Here is a 16984-nt window from a genome sequence, read left to right as displayed (position 1 = left end):
CCTAAGTTGTACTGTCCAATTGATATAATAATGTTAGCTTATATAGAGTTTTGATGAATAACTACACAGTCAGGGCCTATGAGTTCCCCCAAGAAGCTGCTTCAGATCACAGCTCAAGTTAATGAGCCAGGCTGGCTCAAATTCCTTTAATCTTAATGCTGAGAAATGCAGTCACAGGTTTTGCTGTGCACCATTAGCTGAAACAAATCTTCAGAATAACTTTAGATTAGACCAGATGCCTTGCTAATGGTTTTTTAAGATAAACAATCTCAGAAAAACAATCTAAAGCTCACAAGGACACACAGCTGAGCTGTCTGATTCATTAAGTGAGAGTCATAAACACAAAATAGCCCAATTATTGCTTGCTGATGGATGATTAATTCCTTGCACCCATTCCTGGCCTTAATTTGCTGATATGGGTATGCACCCTGAAGATTCAAAGTTCAGCTGACTGTTTTTTACATATATAAGTGTTGGGTCCTGGTATTGCACAAATAACAGGGAATAGAACATTGAAGTCTAGAAACAGAAGCAACTTTTATTCATAAACACTGCAGAAAAGAAGAAAATTCTGACTAATCAGGACTACAGAGTAATTTGACTCTGTACCCCCTCTCCCCCCTGCAAAAGGGAGCTACCTGTTTCTTTTTGTAATCAGGGGTCACACACAAGTCAGGAAGTACATTTTGAGATTTAAAGCATCATGGTGTCATAGTATCTTGGGAGTGCCTACTAGAGCTGATGCTAAAAGACTTACGGTACATCAAGAATGTTGACTTGAGCCTAAATTGGAGGATTTGTGTTGTCCCAGGTGTCTCCATGTCAGGAGACTCTCCAAACACTTCTGGGATCCAAAGAGAATCCAGAATTTATGACTTTTGATTACAGGGTGTTAGTTCAAAACGTTTACATAGGTGTAAGTTAGTTTGAATTGCCTTTTCCCTGCCTGGGAGAATGCAGGGTGAATTTGTCAAAGTGAGGAATACACTCAAAAGTATAGGTTACAATATACAATTTTCTCATTTTCTTGGGCTCTTCCACAGTTTACGTTTGTGATTCGTTTAAAATTTCTTATAAGATCACAGATAATAGAGTAATTGATTTTTTTCTTTGCAGCCTGTCAACAAAAGGGTTGGTTGAGAAAATGTGCTTTTTGCTTGTTCATGATCTATTATTCTGTGACAAGCTACTTAGCTATATTGCTTGTGAGTTGTTGAAATGACTGTTTTTAATCATGTTAGTGAGATTTTAAAAAAAAGCATGTCTTTACCTATAATCATTCACTTGAGAAATGCAATTTAACCCCTTTGTGAACTCCTATATTGCCTGAAAGATTTTGTTGGGGTATATAAGTGGTGTAAGGAGAGAGAATGGGGCACAATAAAAAAAAGGAAACTATCAGGACAATGCGGGAGTGGTTTTTTTCCTAACCCCTCAGATAGAAAAGTCTAGTTGTGCTGATGCTGTGGCCTCCCTTTGAGCCCTGTGCTGCCTGGAGGCTGGTTCCTTCAGGTGGCAATACACAATGTCTCTCCTAAACATCAACTAGGATTAAGGCCCATCATCACCCATTTATTCAAGGCAAGCCTCCTTATCCTGAGTCATTCTGCTTATAATACTCCAGTCCCTCCAGCAGTCAAACCAGATGGCTCCTATGGCCTGGTCCAGGACCTTTTCCTCACTAATGCCACAGTTCTCCCTATTCACCCTGTTGTCCCCAACCCATACACAATTCTCTCTCACACTGCCTCACCCACTACCCACTTCTCAGTCCTCGATCTAAAGGATGCTTCTTTTTCATTCACATTCTACTCAGTCTCCTAGGATCTCTTTGCCTTCACCTGGGAGGACCCTGACTCTCACACCACCACCCAGCTCACCTGGCTTGTTCTCCCATGGGAATTCGAGGCAGCCCCCGTTTCTTTGGCCAAGCTCTGGTGACTGACCTGCTAACCTTAAACCTCCTATATTCTACTCCCCTACAATGTGTAGACAACTTCCTCCTCTGTCCCCTACCCCCAATATACTGCCTTTCTCTTAAACTTCCAGGACTCTAGAGGCTATAGGGTCTCCCCCTCAAGGCTCAGCTTTCTCTGTATCATGTCACCTTCTTTGGCTTTTGTCTTACACCCACTATTTGTCAGATCATCCTAGAATTAAAAACAAAACAAAACAAACAACAACAAAACACCTTTGCTCTTTCTGCCAACTCTCCCACTACTATCTTTGGTTTGTGGGTTTTCTACAGACAATGGAGGCCTGTCTCCTTCTGTGCCATGTCACTATGGGTCTTTGGCAGTATCTGGCATCAGCTTCTGTCCTTTCTGGGACTCCTAACTGGGATGCTCCTCCTCCTCCTTCTAGTCCCCTGCATTCTCAAATATATTCAAAACCAAGAAAACCAAATCACCCAGCACAGCTTTTAACATGCTCCTCCTTGTCTGTCTTCTTCCCCGTATCAGCCCTCAGGCTCTCGAGAAGCAGAGACGACTCTGTAACTCTGGTGGCCATGCTCTGGGTTTCAGTCTCTCCATTCTGCACGCTGGTCTAGCAGGAAATAGCTAGAGGAGAGCATAGATGCCCCCTACCAACAATGAAAGCCTGAAATGTGAGCTTTGCCCAAGATGGAGTCACCTAAGACATCAAGATGGACAACCTATATGGGAACCAGCCCCTCTGGGGAAATGGAAGCTGAACTTTCTGCACATGGCTGAAGTCACCTGACACCTTATCTCAGTGGAGCAGGTTTATAACTCATCCTGACATCGTAGTGATTAAAATATTTTGCTTATCACATTTATTTTTCTAAAAGAGTTATTTTTGATTGTAGCAGTTCCTTTTCCCTTATTGCTCCTCCACCACTCTCACACCCAGCTAAATCATCCTGTAAAACCCCAGCCTCCCCCTTTAGTGGGGCTGTTCTCCCTTTACTTGGAGCCAGCCTGGCAGTCTGAGCCTAAAATAAAGCTTCATCTTTCAATCTCAGCACAGCTCTGGTGGTCTATTTCTGTCATTAAACCTCACATCATTCACCTTGATTTTCAGTCAGGCTCTCTCACTGAGCACAGAGCTCACCAGTTAGGCCAGGCTGGCTGGCCAGTAAATGCCAGGGATCTGCCTCATGTCTCTGCAGAGCTAAGCTTACAAACGTACACCACCACGTCTGAGTATTTTTTTTTTTTAAGTGGCTCCTGGGGACTGAATTCTAATCCTCATGCTTTACCATGTCCAAAGCCCTTGTCTCTCCTCTTTGTAAACTGACTTATCTCTGGTATTTGTCACAGTAATGTAAAGCGGATGAATGAACTAGGCACCATCAGTTCATTTCAGGCCACAGTGCCATCGTTGGTGAGCAAAGGGCAATAGGCGAAGAAGAACTCATCAAGGTTGTGGACACTGCCAGGCTCCTTAGTGTGATCTAAAGGGCTTCCCTGGCCTCATGGACTGCTTCCCGGTAATGATTCACTCTGTACATGCCAGCTCAGCTCATTCATTGTGTCACTATTATTTGGAAGCTGAACAATCCCTTTCATGAAGACATGGCAATTATATTTTATGGAACTCCCCAGCAACAAGAACACTTTCAAGATCCACAAGCAGTGCTTGGAGGGGGCGGGGGGAGGGGAGGGGCAGCATTGAGCCAGTAAACACACTGACTTTCTATCTTATGCAATCCTAGGGAACTGAGTAAGGTGACTTTGAGTGAAAGCACAAAAAAGTACAATCTCGGATAGTTGCACCCAAATCATTTGAAATCTCAATTATTGTTTTTTGAAATGAACATTCCTATAGTCACTAAATCATACTTTCTGGAAATTAAATCATCTTGGAGGCAGTTTAGAATGTCATCCTACATTTCCTGGAGGAGAGTAGGCAGCACCTGTGTTTAGAACTGTGGTCAAAAGATGACGTAGCTTGCGTTCCCTCCTGATCAATGGTGCCGCCTGAGATACCATCAGGAGTCAGCTTCACATTCAAGCTAAATCATAAGCTTTCTTAAGAATTGCTTTGTTACCTTCATAGGAATTCATCAAAGCGTGACAGCATGGGACAATCTGTAAGATTCACAGACCGAGAGCCACAGTGCTTCTCCCTTTGATAACACTTCAGCTGTTTAGGATGCTCCCTGTGAGTCCCTCCTACATCATCCTCTAGTCTTGTTCTTCTTTCATGCTTGTTCCTATCCTGTGTATTTGTTTGCTGTGTGAGAGCATAAGCCACCTGCAGGCAAGAGTCCTGTCTATCTGCTTCCCCACCGCACACCAGCCTGGGACAGTGGGGAGCCCAGCTTCCCTGTGTTGGGTCAGGCTTTCTGCCTGCTCCTCTATGGAGTCTGGCCTCCAGATGTGAGTGCTCTTCATCAGCTCTCTTCACCTTTATCTTAAGGAAAGCCTTTAATGGTAGAGAAGCTAGGAATAATGGCCCCTTAAGGAGATGCTCATGAAATTTTATGACAGGGGACTGATGAGATGGCTCAGTAATTAAAAGCACATACTGCTCTTGCAAGAGGACCTATTTGATTCCCTGCACCTACATTGGGCAACACTCAACCACCTGTAACTCTAGCTCCAGGGGATCCAATGCCCTCTTCTGGCTTCCAAAGGGACTGCACTCACGTGCAAAAATTGCACACATAGGCATACCACTATACACATAATTGAAAATCTTTAGAAAGTGAAACACTTATAATTGTAGAGAAAAGCTCTTGCTATTTCACTGACATTTTGACCTTGTTTTGTGTGGTGCTGCATAGAATTCTCAGTTGTTAAAGGAACAGGGTTTATACTCAAGCATTTCATCTCATTTTCTAAATTCAGTATATATCTCAGTGACATAATAACAGAGTGGCAGGTGGCTGAGGATGTTACTCTTTAGGCAAAGGCCTTTCAGAACACTCTAGTAGAAAGACTGATTTTAAAAAAGCAAACTCCTTATAGTGATGGGGGAGACATACCCCGGGGCACCTTGGAGTATAGTATGTTGGAAAGCATGAGGAAGGAATTGCAGGATTTTTGCTTGGACTGAGAGAGGGCTTTCTGGGAGGGTTAAAGTCAGGCTAGCTTTGTTCTGCTTTGGACACTGTTAGGCAGTAGGGAGAGTCAGTGACTGAATGTCATGGTAATTGCTTGGCAAAGGGGTGGGAGAAGACCCGGATTGACAAAGGAGCAGCTGGCTCTCATCCCATCCATGAATGGGGGGAGGGGGTTGGTCATTTCTGCTTACTCAGTGCTATTGTTTCTAGCTGTGTTCAGGAATGATTATGAAGCAGCCTGATTTCATCCGAGCTGGTAGTAGTTACCAAGCGGCTCTGTCTGGTGTTGAGCATGGGTACCAGGCCAGCTTCTGGCTGGTAGGAACTTTCTTTTTCTCACCAGTAGATTGTATAGAGCTGGTGAGACCTCAGCCTAGAATTGATTCTACCATAGGAGGTGAGAAAGTGATATTTGAGCTGTCAATTGAAATTTCCATTTCAAAACACTTGGTCCTGAAGCGTAGATTCAATTTCTAACACATACCATCCTGTTATGAAGGTGAAGTTTGCACTTCAGTCTGGCCTATTTATGTAGAAATATGGCATTCCCCCTTATAACTTCATGCAAATAAATAGGTCTGAGCTTATTTGAGTATTGACAGGGGTCTTTACTTTTTAAACTCTGTCTGACTCCAGAAGCATCTGTGTGTCAGAGGAAATTCATGAGGGATTTCCTTTCCTGGCATCTAAAGACTGTGGCTGTGATAGGGAAAAGTTATGGTCACAAGCTGAAGGACAGGAACTCACCAAGCAAGCTGGGGTCAGGGTTAGGGCATAGTTGTATGTCCTTATGGAAGATTGCTTTTTGTGAAGACTGGGAAAAGGAGGCAGACACAGAGCTCTGAAGGACACAGACATCAGGCAGCCTGGGATTGAGTCACCACATTTATTTGCCATGTGACCTTTTGAAGTTATCAAATCTCCCCGAGCTTCAGTTATTGTGATCGTAAAAAGAGCTAGATATTCTTCTCCCAAGTTTGTTGAGAGGAATAAACCAACTGTGATGATGGAGAAGAAACTCGTTGCCTGCGTGTAAGGTGGGCATGCCATGTGGCAGCACTGATGGCCACCAGGCCGACATTCCCCTAAGGAAGGTGAGTCAAAGGGAGATGCCAAAGGGACTCTCATCAGGGAGGGAGGCGGTGACAGTTTCTATGGGAGAACTTTCGACTTGAATTTAGAAGATCTGAGGGCTAGTCCTAATACATTCATGAGTCCATTGTGAGCTCTGAACCCGTATATTGTATATTTTTAGCCTTAATTTGTTCATGTCTAAAATCAGGGTAAGGGTGTCCAAGCCTCTGCACCCCCAGAAGTATTGGGAGAATGAAGTGAGCAAGTGAGGTCAGCAAGCGTTCACACGATAGGATAGACCCTCCTGCAGGGGTTCTTGTGAAGATTCATTGCATCATGGACATCAGACTCTGTCAAGGAAAATCAGTAGTTGACTGGCTGGACACACTCCTGAGAGCTGCTCATAAACAGATATCGACAGGGAATTTTCCTTTTTTGTTTCTTGAAATATAATATAAAAAGTACAGTCCTTTTCTGTGTTTAGCGCTATATAAGTGGCACAGTTTGTATTAAAAGTTTTCAAAGCAGAAGTGAAGATGTCTGTTTGCAGAAGACATGTCTTATGGATGGATGTATACACACACACACACACACACACACACACACACACACACACACACACACTGTTGTATTTTAAAAGTGGTGGGAAGGAGTCACACCATACAACAGGGCCCACGTGGGAGGTTTATTGAGGGGAGGGGAGTGAAGGGGCAGAGAAGGGGGCAGAGACCAGTCCCTGGGGATGAGAGTGAAGGAAGAGAAAGAGATGAGGGCCAGGCAGGGTCTGCCTTTTATAAGGGAATATTGCAAACACACACAGGGGGAGCTCTTAGTGGCTGCTGCTGAGGATGTATCCTGTCAGGACCCTAAGGGCAGGCCAGTACAGATTGTTAAACGCTAATATTCCTCCCTTTGTTTATTATAAAAAGGTGAGGAGTTAGATGGTAGCAGGTGATGCGAGGAAGAAGACGCCATGTTCTCAAAACTGCTTCCTGTTGACCTGGCGGGGGGGGGGGGCACTGATCATCTTTGGGGACCTGAGAAAGCTAGGGTGCATGTCCTGGGGTAGCTGGCTGTTTCACTTCATTGTCCAGGCTCTGTGGACAATGTCCTGCACTATTTGGACCTGGCAAGATGCTGTTCAGGTGGATCAAGTCAAATCCTTGGAGCTCACAAGGACTTTGAGTTTACAAAAAGAGTTAAATTTTAGACACATTTGAAAGCAACCAAAGGGAGCTTAAAATCCTGAACTTATTGCCGGGTGGCAGTGGCGCACACCTTTAATCCCAGCACTTGGGAGGCAGAGCCAGGTGGATCTTTGTGAGTTCGAGGCCAGCCTGGGCTACTGAGTGAGATCCAAGACAGGCACCAAAACTACACAGAGAAATCCTGTCTCAAAAACAAACAAACAAACAAACAAACAAAAAATCCTGACCTTGTGGCTATGATACTATAGTGGTAGAGTATAGTGTTTAGTACTCTGCCAGAGTTAGACTAATAGCTTATCAGAATTCCATCAATTAATGTCAAGGTTGTGAACAGTAACATAGGGAACGAGTGAAATCTGGAACATGTTTCATTCTTTTATACATCTCAAATCACTTTCACCTTACCAGCACTTAAGCTTTCCTATCTTCACATAAACAAACCTTAAAACACCTGTTCCTTTCCATAACCACAGCATCACCCTGACATCCTCTTTCTATCCCATGTACCAGGAGACACAGGTAGTTGATTACAGAGGGCAGTCAATAGTACAAAATTACATTGAAATCTGTTCTGCGAGTTTGTCTCTTTTCTGATCTGGTAAAGAAACCAAAATAGTGATTCCATGAGTGAAAAGAGAACAAGTTTGTACCAAATGGTAAGGCTGTCTCCTGAGAAGGCAAGGAAAAGTGACAGGGGAAAGATCCCCAAGGCCAAATGCAGACAGGAGAAACGGGGCCTGGGAGCAGGGACTGAGGGAGCAGAGGCCAGCATTGCCTTTGACAAGCCACGGGGGCCTCTGCCCAAACCCCCAACTCTGGGAAAAGGACCCTCTCAGGGGACCAGAAACTCCATTGTAGAATATATATATATCATGTTTATCAAATACCTTTGTGGTGGTATTTTACTTGTACTGAAATGTGATTTTAATTGTATGTTAATAAATAAAGTTGCCCAGGGGTCAGAGCTATTAGAGCCATAGCAAGTGTGTGGTGGCGGTGGCGTACGCCTTTAATCTCAATACCATAGAGGACCTGTAGGGCTGTACATACAGGCAGTGATGAGGCAGTCACATGTTTGGGTTTACAACCAATGAGAAGGCAGAACAGCTAGACTATATAAAGACATACACACAGGAAGTAGGTCCCTTTTTTTCGGAGAGGTCTCTTGGCTGAAGAAGGAAGGGTAAGGCTCTTAGCTCTGACCTCTTGGCTTTCTTCTCTGAATCGGCTCTGTGTTTCTTATTTAATAAGACGGTTGGTTACATCTACATACCTTATTTATCAAACACATGTCGCCACTTATTTAAACTCTGTAGAAGCATGATGTTGAATACTTGGCAAAGACATAAGTACTTGGGTGTAAATCTCTAAGTCAGCTTTTGTTAATCTGAATAGACCTTTACAGCCTTACATTTTTATCACCATATAGAGTATATTCTAAACCAGAGTTGAATCACTTATAATTTTACATTTCTATCATCATATAAAAGTCCACTGCTTCCATCGTGATGAGGTCACCATCCGAGATGGAGAAGAGCCATGTGGTTGCTGTTTAAAACATGTTTTTCTAAACAATAGTTACATGCACGTATACATAGAGTTGAATCCAAGTTACATACACATACACGCAGAATTAAACCCAGCTTAGAGTTACACATATAGGGTTAAATCCAGTACACACACACACACACACACACACACACACACACACACACACACACACCAGGAGTTGAATAAATTAAAAGAAAGAGAAAACCAGTGTGTGCTAAAAAAGACGAAGTTGGCTTCTCCATCTCTCACTCCCACATTACAGCAGACCTAGCCAGGACACTTAGAGAGGAAGAGCAGACAGATACAAGCAGGTCTTGGAGCAAAGAAAAAAAAAGTAGAGAATTCTTTCTCAGTTCCCCAACGGCCTGGTCCAAGGACTCCTGAGACTGAGGCCAGCCTCACATCCAGGGGAATAGTCAGAGGTGGGTGGCCCCACCAGAGACCCAATTGTTGGTACTGAATGGAACGCAAAGCTGTCGGCGAATGAGAAAGCAGATTTTTTTTTTTTTTAAGCTGAGGTTCGAACCCAGGGTCTTGCGCTTGCTAGGCAAGCGCTCTACCACTGACCTAAATGCCCAACCCGAGAAAGCAGATTTGCTGCAGGTGGAAAAGAGCAGACCCGTTGCCGGTGGAGCAGGCGGATAAAGTCCTAGCATGGAGTGGGTACCTTTGGCAGGCCCTGCCGAGGTTATGACACTAAGCAAACACGCCACACGCAGCAGAGTTAGTGCAAGAGGTTTACTGGGAGGGGGAGAGCCGAAGAGTGGAAGAGTGAAAGGCTGCATTGGAGTGGGGACTTGAGAGAGGCAGGCAGACAAGAGGAAGAGAAACAGGAGAGAAAAGAAGAGGCAAGAGGGAATGAGAGGCAAGGAGAGGAGGCAAAGAGCAGGAGCGCTGCCTGGCGGGCACTTGTAAAGGTGCACTTGCCCTGGAAAAGGACCTGGAGACAGGTGACGATGTAACTGCTTTGGCAGGGGCTGGGCGGGGTAAATGCAGATTAACAGGGAGTTGCAGCTGCAGGCTTCCTAGCTAGCAGGAGCTGAGTAGAGCAGGAAGAAAGAGCAGAGAAGGGCTTGGAAAAAGCTTGAATCTCTAGTGTCCCAGAAATTCAAAGAGGACTGTCGAGGAGGCACAGGCTGCTCCGTGGATTGTCATCCAAAAAAGCAGGGGCCGATGGGCTAAGAGCGGGAGAGAGGCGCAGTCAGAAAGGTGAGTGGGGACTGTGCCCTAGAAATGAAGCCTCACTCGTGGGAAATGGCCAGAAGTGAAGGGGGTGGAGGTACCAATCATCAGTGTTGGATGGAGAGTCCCAGCCATTCATTAAGTGGGAAAGCAAGGCTGTCGTGGGCGGACCAGGTTCCAGGGTCCTGGCGCATCTCAGACTGCCCAGAGAGCCTATCCAAGTCACAGCACCAAATGCTGTATTTTAAAAACAGCAGGAACGAGTCACACCATGTAATAGGGCCCACATGGGAGGTTTATTGAGGGGAGGGGAGAAAAGGGGCAGAGAAGGGGCCAAAGACCGGTCCCTGGGGACGAGAGCGAAAGAAGAGAAAGAGAAAGAGATGAGAGCCAGGCAGGGCCTGCCTTTTATTAGGGAATGTAGCAAATGCACACAGTGGGGCGCTCTTAGTGGCTGCTGCTGAGGATGCATCCTGTCAGGACCCTAAGAGCAGGCCAGTACAGATACCTGAATGCTAACACACACATACACACACACACACACACACACACACACACACACACACACACACACACACACACTCATATATATATATATGTATGTATGTATCTATGTGTGGTGATATTTTGTTTGTGATCTAACAAATAAAGCTTGCCTGATGATCAGAGTGCGGAGCTAAGCCACTAGTTAGCCATAGAGGCTGGGCAGTGGTGGCACACACCTTTGATCCCAGCACTTGGGATCTCAAGCCTTTAATCCCAGCACTGGGGAGGTGAGAAGAATATAAGGTGGGAGGAGACAGGAGCTTGCTCTCTTTCAGGCTGAGGAGTTGGTGAGGTAAGAGGTGGAGGCTGTGGCTTGCTCTTTTGTCTCTCTGATCTTCCAGCATTTACCCCTGTATCTGACTCTGGGTTTTTATTATTAAAACCAATTTGGATTCATGCTACATGTATGTATCTATTTATGTATCTGTATATCATCCATTTATTCTCTCTCTCTCTCTCTCTCTCTCTCTCTCTCTCTCTCTCTCTCTCTCTCTCTCTCCATCCTCTGAAGGCTCCACCAAAAGCTGTTGGAACTCATGCACAAATTCAGAAAAATTACAGCTTATAAAGTCAATACACAAAAAACACTGGTGTTTTTATACTACATACTGACCACAAATTCTCCAAAAAAGAAACTGAGAAAACAGAACTGCCAACTCATAACTGGTCATAAATACTGAGAATAAGTGACTGTTTGAATGCTCAGTCCTAGGGGCATCTGTAACACTCCCTCAAAGGCTTCAAAGCTTAGGGAACATGGGGGGCGGTGCTGTAAGAGCCAGAGGATCGGGAAGTCTGCTGTAAAATGGTCTCTCCTAGAAATGGCTTCAAATAAGACCAGAGCAATGACAATATCAAGAGACATGCTAACTGAGAAGGGGGAAATTTCGAAGGATCCCACCCCTAGACAAAGAACTATAGGCAACTATTGACAGCCGGGAGAAGGAGAATTAGCTGTAGCAATCAAAGCCATATTGCAGTAGTACGAACACCCGGCAAGCAGACATACAGGGGCAGTGAGGTCAAGCAGAGAGCCTGGAAGTAAGTCTGCATACTACAGTCAACTGTAAGGACATGCAACAGGGAAAGAACATGGTGGTTTCTCTCACTAGTCCAAAAGGCTCATGCTTTGAAGACTTGGTGCTTCTCTTGAGAGATAGCTGGATCATGTGGGCACTAACTTCATTAGTGGACCAGCCCAAGATGGGTTCGTAGCTGAATGGGCTAATAGGGGCTGAGGTTGACTAAAGGAAACATGTCACTGAGAATGTGTGCCTTTGAAGGCTGTATTTTGTCCCCAGACCCCTCCTCTCCACCTCTCTCCCTCGGCTTCCTGGTCACCTTGAGATGAGCAGTGTCCTCTGTGCACCATAATATTCAGCCTCACCTCAGGCCCAGAGGGATGAAGACATCTGGCCTTGGACTAAAGCCTATGAAGCTGTGAGCTGAGATGAACTTCTCCTTGCTTGAGTTGTTTCCTTAGGTGTTTGCCACAGTAATGCAAATCTAACATAATGTGTCGCAGGCTTTCTCATTGGACTTTCTTTGGACCACCAGCCCCCAAATAACGACACAGAGACTTATTTATTATGAAAGCTTGGCCTTTAGCTTAGATTTGTTTCCAACTCTTATAACTTAATCTGTTTTTATTAATCTATTTTCTGCCACATAGCTCTTTACCTCTCCTCCATTCTGTATGTCCAAATTGCTCCATGTCTGCTGGTGAAATCTGCCTCCTTTCTTTCCAGAGTTCCTTTCTCTACCCAGAAGTCCCACCTATTCTTCCCTGCCTAGCTATTGGCCATTCAGCTCTTTATTAAGCCAATCAGGTGCCTTAGGCAGATGAAGCAAGACATAGACATATCTTCATGATGTACAAAAATATTATCCCACAACAATAATGGCATTGGGGAACTTGGATAGCTGGTGAAGTTGGAGCCTTATCTCACATCCTACACAAACATCAACTCAAAGTGAGTTAGAGTGAAACGTAAGGCCTGAAACTCTAAGACTACTGAGAGAAAACACAGGAAGACCCTTTTAATATTGTGTTTGGAAAAAAATTTTTTTTGTACATGACCACAAAAGAACAGGAAATAAAAGCAAAAATAGTCAAAAGGGATTGCATCACACTAAAAACAATACAGTAAAGGAGACAATAAAATGAAGAGACACCATGGGATGGGAGAAAATATTTGCCAAGCATAAACTTGATAAAGACTTACTATCCAAGGTATATAAGAAATTTAATTCAACAGTAAGAAATCTGTTAATGGGTGAAGCCTGTACATAGACATTTATAAAGAAAGATGAGCAAATGGCCATCAGGGATAAATAAAACCACTTAACATCGCCGGGCGGTGGTGGCGCACGCCTTTAATCCCAGCACTCGGGAGGCAGAGCCAGGCGGATCTCTGTGAGTTCGAGGCCAGCCTGGGCTACCAAGTGAGTTCCAGGACAGGCGCAAAGCTACACAGAGAAACCCTGTCTCGAAAAACCAAAAAAAAAAAAAAAAAAAAACCACTTAACATCATTGTTCATTGGAGAAATGCAAATCAAAACCATAATGAAATGTCACCTCACACCTGTGAGAATGAATATCATCAAAAAGATAATGTGTGATATGTGTTGGCAAGGGTGTGGAGAAAAGGAAACACTAGGCATTGTTAGTGGGAATGTAAATTAGCACAGCCCTTATGGAAAGTAGATTGGAAGTTCCTCGAAGAATAAAAATAGAATTTCTTCTGATCTAGCAGTTCTGTTCCTGGGTAGATATCCTAAGGGAATGCAGTCAGCTGTTTGAAAGTGGTACTTATACTCTCAGTATTCATAAGAGTGGACACATGCCTGCCAACAAATGAATAAATAAAATGGTGTGTGTATGTGTGTGTGTGTGTGTGTTGGAATACTATACAGCCTAAAAAAAGAACTCTCATTTAAGTGTTGTTGATACCTCTCTGTATGCTGTGAATGTGTTGTTCTGATTGGTTAATAAATAAAATGCTGATTGGCCAGTAGCCAGGCAGGAAGTATAGGCAAGACAGACAGAGAAGAAAATTCTGGGAACAGGAAGGCTGAGTCAAGAGTTGCCAGCTAGACACAGAGGGAGCAAGATGTAAAAGTACTGGTAAGCCACAAGCCATGTGGCAACTTATAGATTAACAGAAATAGGTTAATTTAAGGTATAAGAACTAGATAGCAAGAAGCCTGCCACAGCCATACAGTTTATAAGTAATATAAGTTTCTGTGTGTTTATTTGGGTCTGAGCAGCTGCGGGCCTGGGCAGGACTGGAGAAAACTCCAGCTACAAAAGACGCCAGAACATGGGGCAAGAGTTTCCACCTAAAACCTGAGAAAGAAGATTCTAAAATGGAGAAAGAAGATTCTAAAAACAGCTTCCTAGTTGTCTCTCTCAAGTTAGTGGCAGCCTGTGGGCTTGAGCTACTCTATGGTGGGTTCATGGTGTGCAGGCTTGACCTATAGCATGGCGGGAATGAGGCGTCTGCAAGCTGCACATTATACTGTGTGGTGGATCTAGCCTTTGCTAATACAGACAGAAAAAAAAAGAGGTTTCTGGGCTACACACTGCTTTGATAGAAGCATAGACCCACTGCTTCTGGGGGCCATGTGTACCATCAACTCCAGCTACATTTAAGTAATAACATGGTTAAGTTTGGAGAAATATATATATATAGGTTTTTCAAGACAAGGTGTCTTTGTGTAGCCCTGGCTGTCCTGTAACTGGCTCTGTAGATCAGACTGGCCTCAAATTTACAGAGATCAACCTGCCTCTGCCTCCCAGGTGCTGGGATTAAAGGCATGTGCCACCATCACTTGGCCTGAGAATAATATTCTAAGTGAAAGAAGCTACACACTAAAGAAAAATATGGCATGGTCTCATTTGTGTGTGGAATCAAAAAAAAAATCAAAGATAAGGACGATGGTTTTCAGAGGCTGTGGGTGGGTGAGGGGTTGGGGAAATGCCTGTTTAATAAAGTGGCTGAAAGAAGTGTAAAGATCTGGGGATCTACTATGCAGCATGGTGACTGTAGTTATAACTGTGTGTTGCTTACTTGGAAACTGTTAGAGAGAAGAGCTTAAATGCTCTTACCATCCATAGAAATGTTAAGCAAGTGAGATTATGGATGTCTATCAACTTGATACGATCATCCCACAGTAATTGAATTTTGATAAAGCTGCAAACAAACATAAATGTTTCCACATCCAGAAAATACCACAATGCCCTTCCAGTACCCAGAGGCAACATCTACTCTTTTTTTTTTTTTTAATAAATTTTGATTTTATGTGTATGGGTATTTTGCCTGCATGTGTATCTATGCACCACATACATGCAGTGCCCATAGAGGCCAGGAGAGGGCGCTCTGTCCTCTGGAGCTGGAGTTGGGAGCCATCACGTAGGTTCTGGGAATTGAACCAGACTCTTACCTGCTGAGTAGTCATCTCTCCAGCCATGGCAACCACCATTGTTAATACTCTCACCATTGGCTTGTTTTGTCTGGCCTTTGGCTTCCTGTAAATAGACTCAGGCAGCATATCTTTGTTCATGGATAACTTCTTTTGTTCTCAGCATGGCTGTGGGAATCGTTCTGGTTTGTGTTATCGCAAGTCCAATCTGTGAAGATCCCAAGGAGCATTCCTTTGTATGACTTTCTCACACTCTTCTCTGTCCCAATTACTCTTCTGCTGACGGACATTTGGGTTGCTCCTGATTTCCGGCTATTAGACACAAAGCTGCCATGAACTTTCTTGTCTTTAAAGATTGGCTTCTGCTGTAAGATCTTAAGTATGTTCCAGAGAAACCATTTGACAGACAAATAATATGACATCGGCCATGCATTTTAAAGCCTCCAAACTTAAAGAATAGCAAGTTCACATGTCATTATTGGGGTACATAGATGGCATGTTTGAAGACAACCCCCTGCCGTTGCTTTTATTTTAACAGCACACACATGGAGGTCAGATGGCAACTATCAGGAGTCATGGTCCTCTCCCTCCCCTGTGGGATCCAGGGACCAAACTCAGGATGCTGGGTTTGTGCAGCCAGAGCTTTTACCCACCGGACCATCTCACCAACCCCAAAATAGTATTTTAATAAATAGAAGATGAGAGGACAAAAATCTAACTCTTTGGATTGGACAAGTATTTCTTGTGACTTCTATTCAGTGATACAAACATTTGTTTCCCAGATGCAATTATATTGGGAAAAATTTTCCCATTCTACACTGAGATAGACATCTCAGTGCACTATGGCTCACAGCCTCTTTCTGGGAAGAAAGTACTATTCCCAAGGAAACATTTAAGTGGTTTTCTGATATACTTTAAAGGAGCTAAGACTTGATCAAGAAAGGCAGTTACCTACCCACTAGTTGACAATTAGCTGAGTTAACACTTTAGTGACCTTTATCCAAGCATTTACCGGAGTTAAATAGTAACCATCTTGGGGATGTAAATTAGTGTCACCACTATGGAAATAAGTATGGAGATTCCTCAAAAACTAAAAGTGGGACTACCACATGACCCAGCTACGTCACTCCTATGGGTATAACATGGAGGAATCTAAGTCACACACCATGGAGATACCCACACCCCCATGTCCATCATGCTACATACATACATCATAACCAGGGTATGAGATCCATGAAGGCATCCAACAGGGGAATAGATACGGATGACGTGGTACATACAAACAGTGGAGTTTTGTCTGGATTAAAGAGCACAGTCATATCATTCGCAGGAAATACGAGTAGAACCGGACACTGTCATGGCAAGTGATATAACTCATACTCAGAGTAGCCAGTATTGCACATTTTCTTTCACATGTGGATGCTAGCTTTAAAAATGCATGGAAGTAGAAGGGAGGCTATCTGGAAAGAGAAAGGGGGCCAGCAGGAAGTGGGGAGCAAAGAAAGAAACCCAGAGTCGATAATGATCCAAGTATATGATATCATGAGTATGTCATAATGAAATCCAGTGTTTTATACAATGATTATATACCAATAAAATAAAGAAATACCCACCTTCTTTTCCTGTAAAATGTGCTTACAATGATTAAAGCTTTGGAATTAGTCTGCTATAGGTTTTTTTTTTTTTTATTAAGTCTATAAAGTAACTTTCTTTTAAAGACAGGTTCTCACTATGTAGCCCAGGTTGGCTTTGAACTCACAGAGACCCGCCTATGTCTGTCTCTCAAGTGCTGGGATAACTTTGAAACATGTTCATCATTAGTTTTTAAAATTAAATTTATTTATTTATGTGTGCGTGCATAAAATATGGGATGCTCATATGCTGGTCAGAGGCCGATGTATGAGGTTCTGTTCTCTCCTCCTACCAATGGGGCCCTGGGGTCAGGTCTTCAGGTTTGACAGCAAAC

Source organism: Peromyscus californicus, unplaced genomic scaffold (assembly GCF_007827085.1).
Source record: "Peromyscus californicus insignis strain IS unplaced genomic scaffold, ASM782708v3 Scaffold_22__1_contigs__length_63687245, whole genome shotgun sequence".
Lineage (NCBI taxonomy): Eukaryota > Metazoa > Chordata > Mammalia > Rodentia > Cricetidae > Peromyscus > Peromyscus californicus.
Note: the sequence above shows the minus strand (reverse complement) of the source record.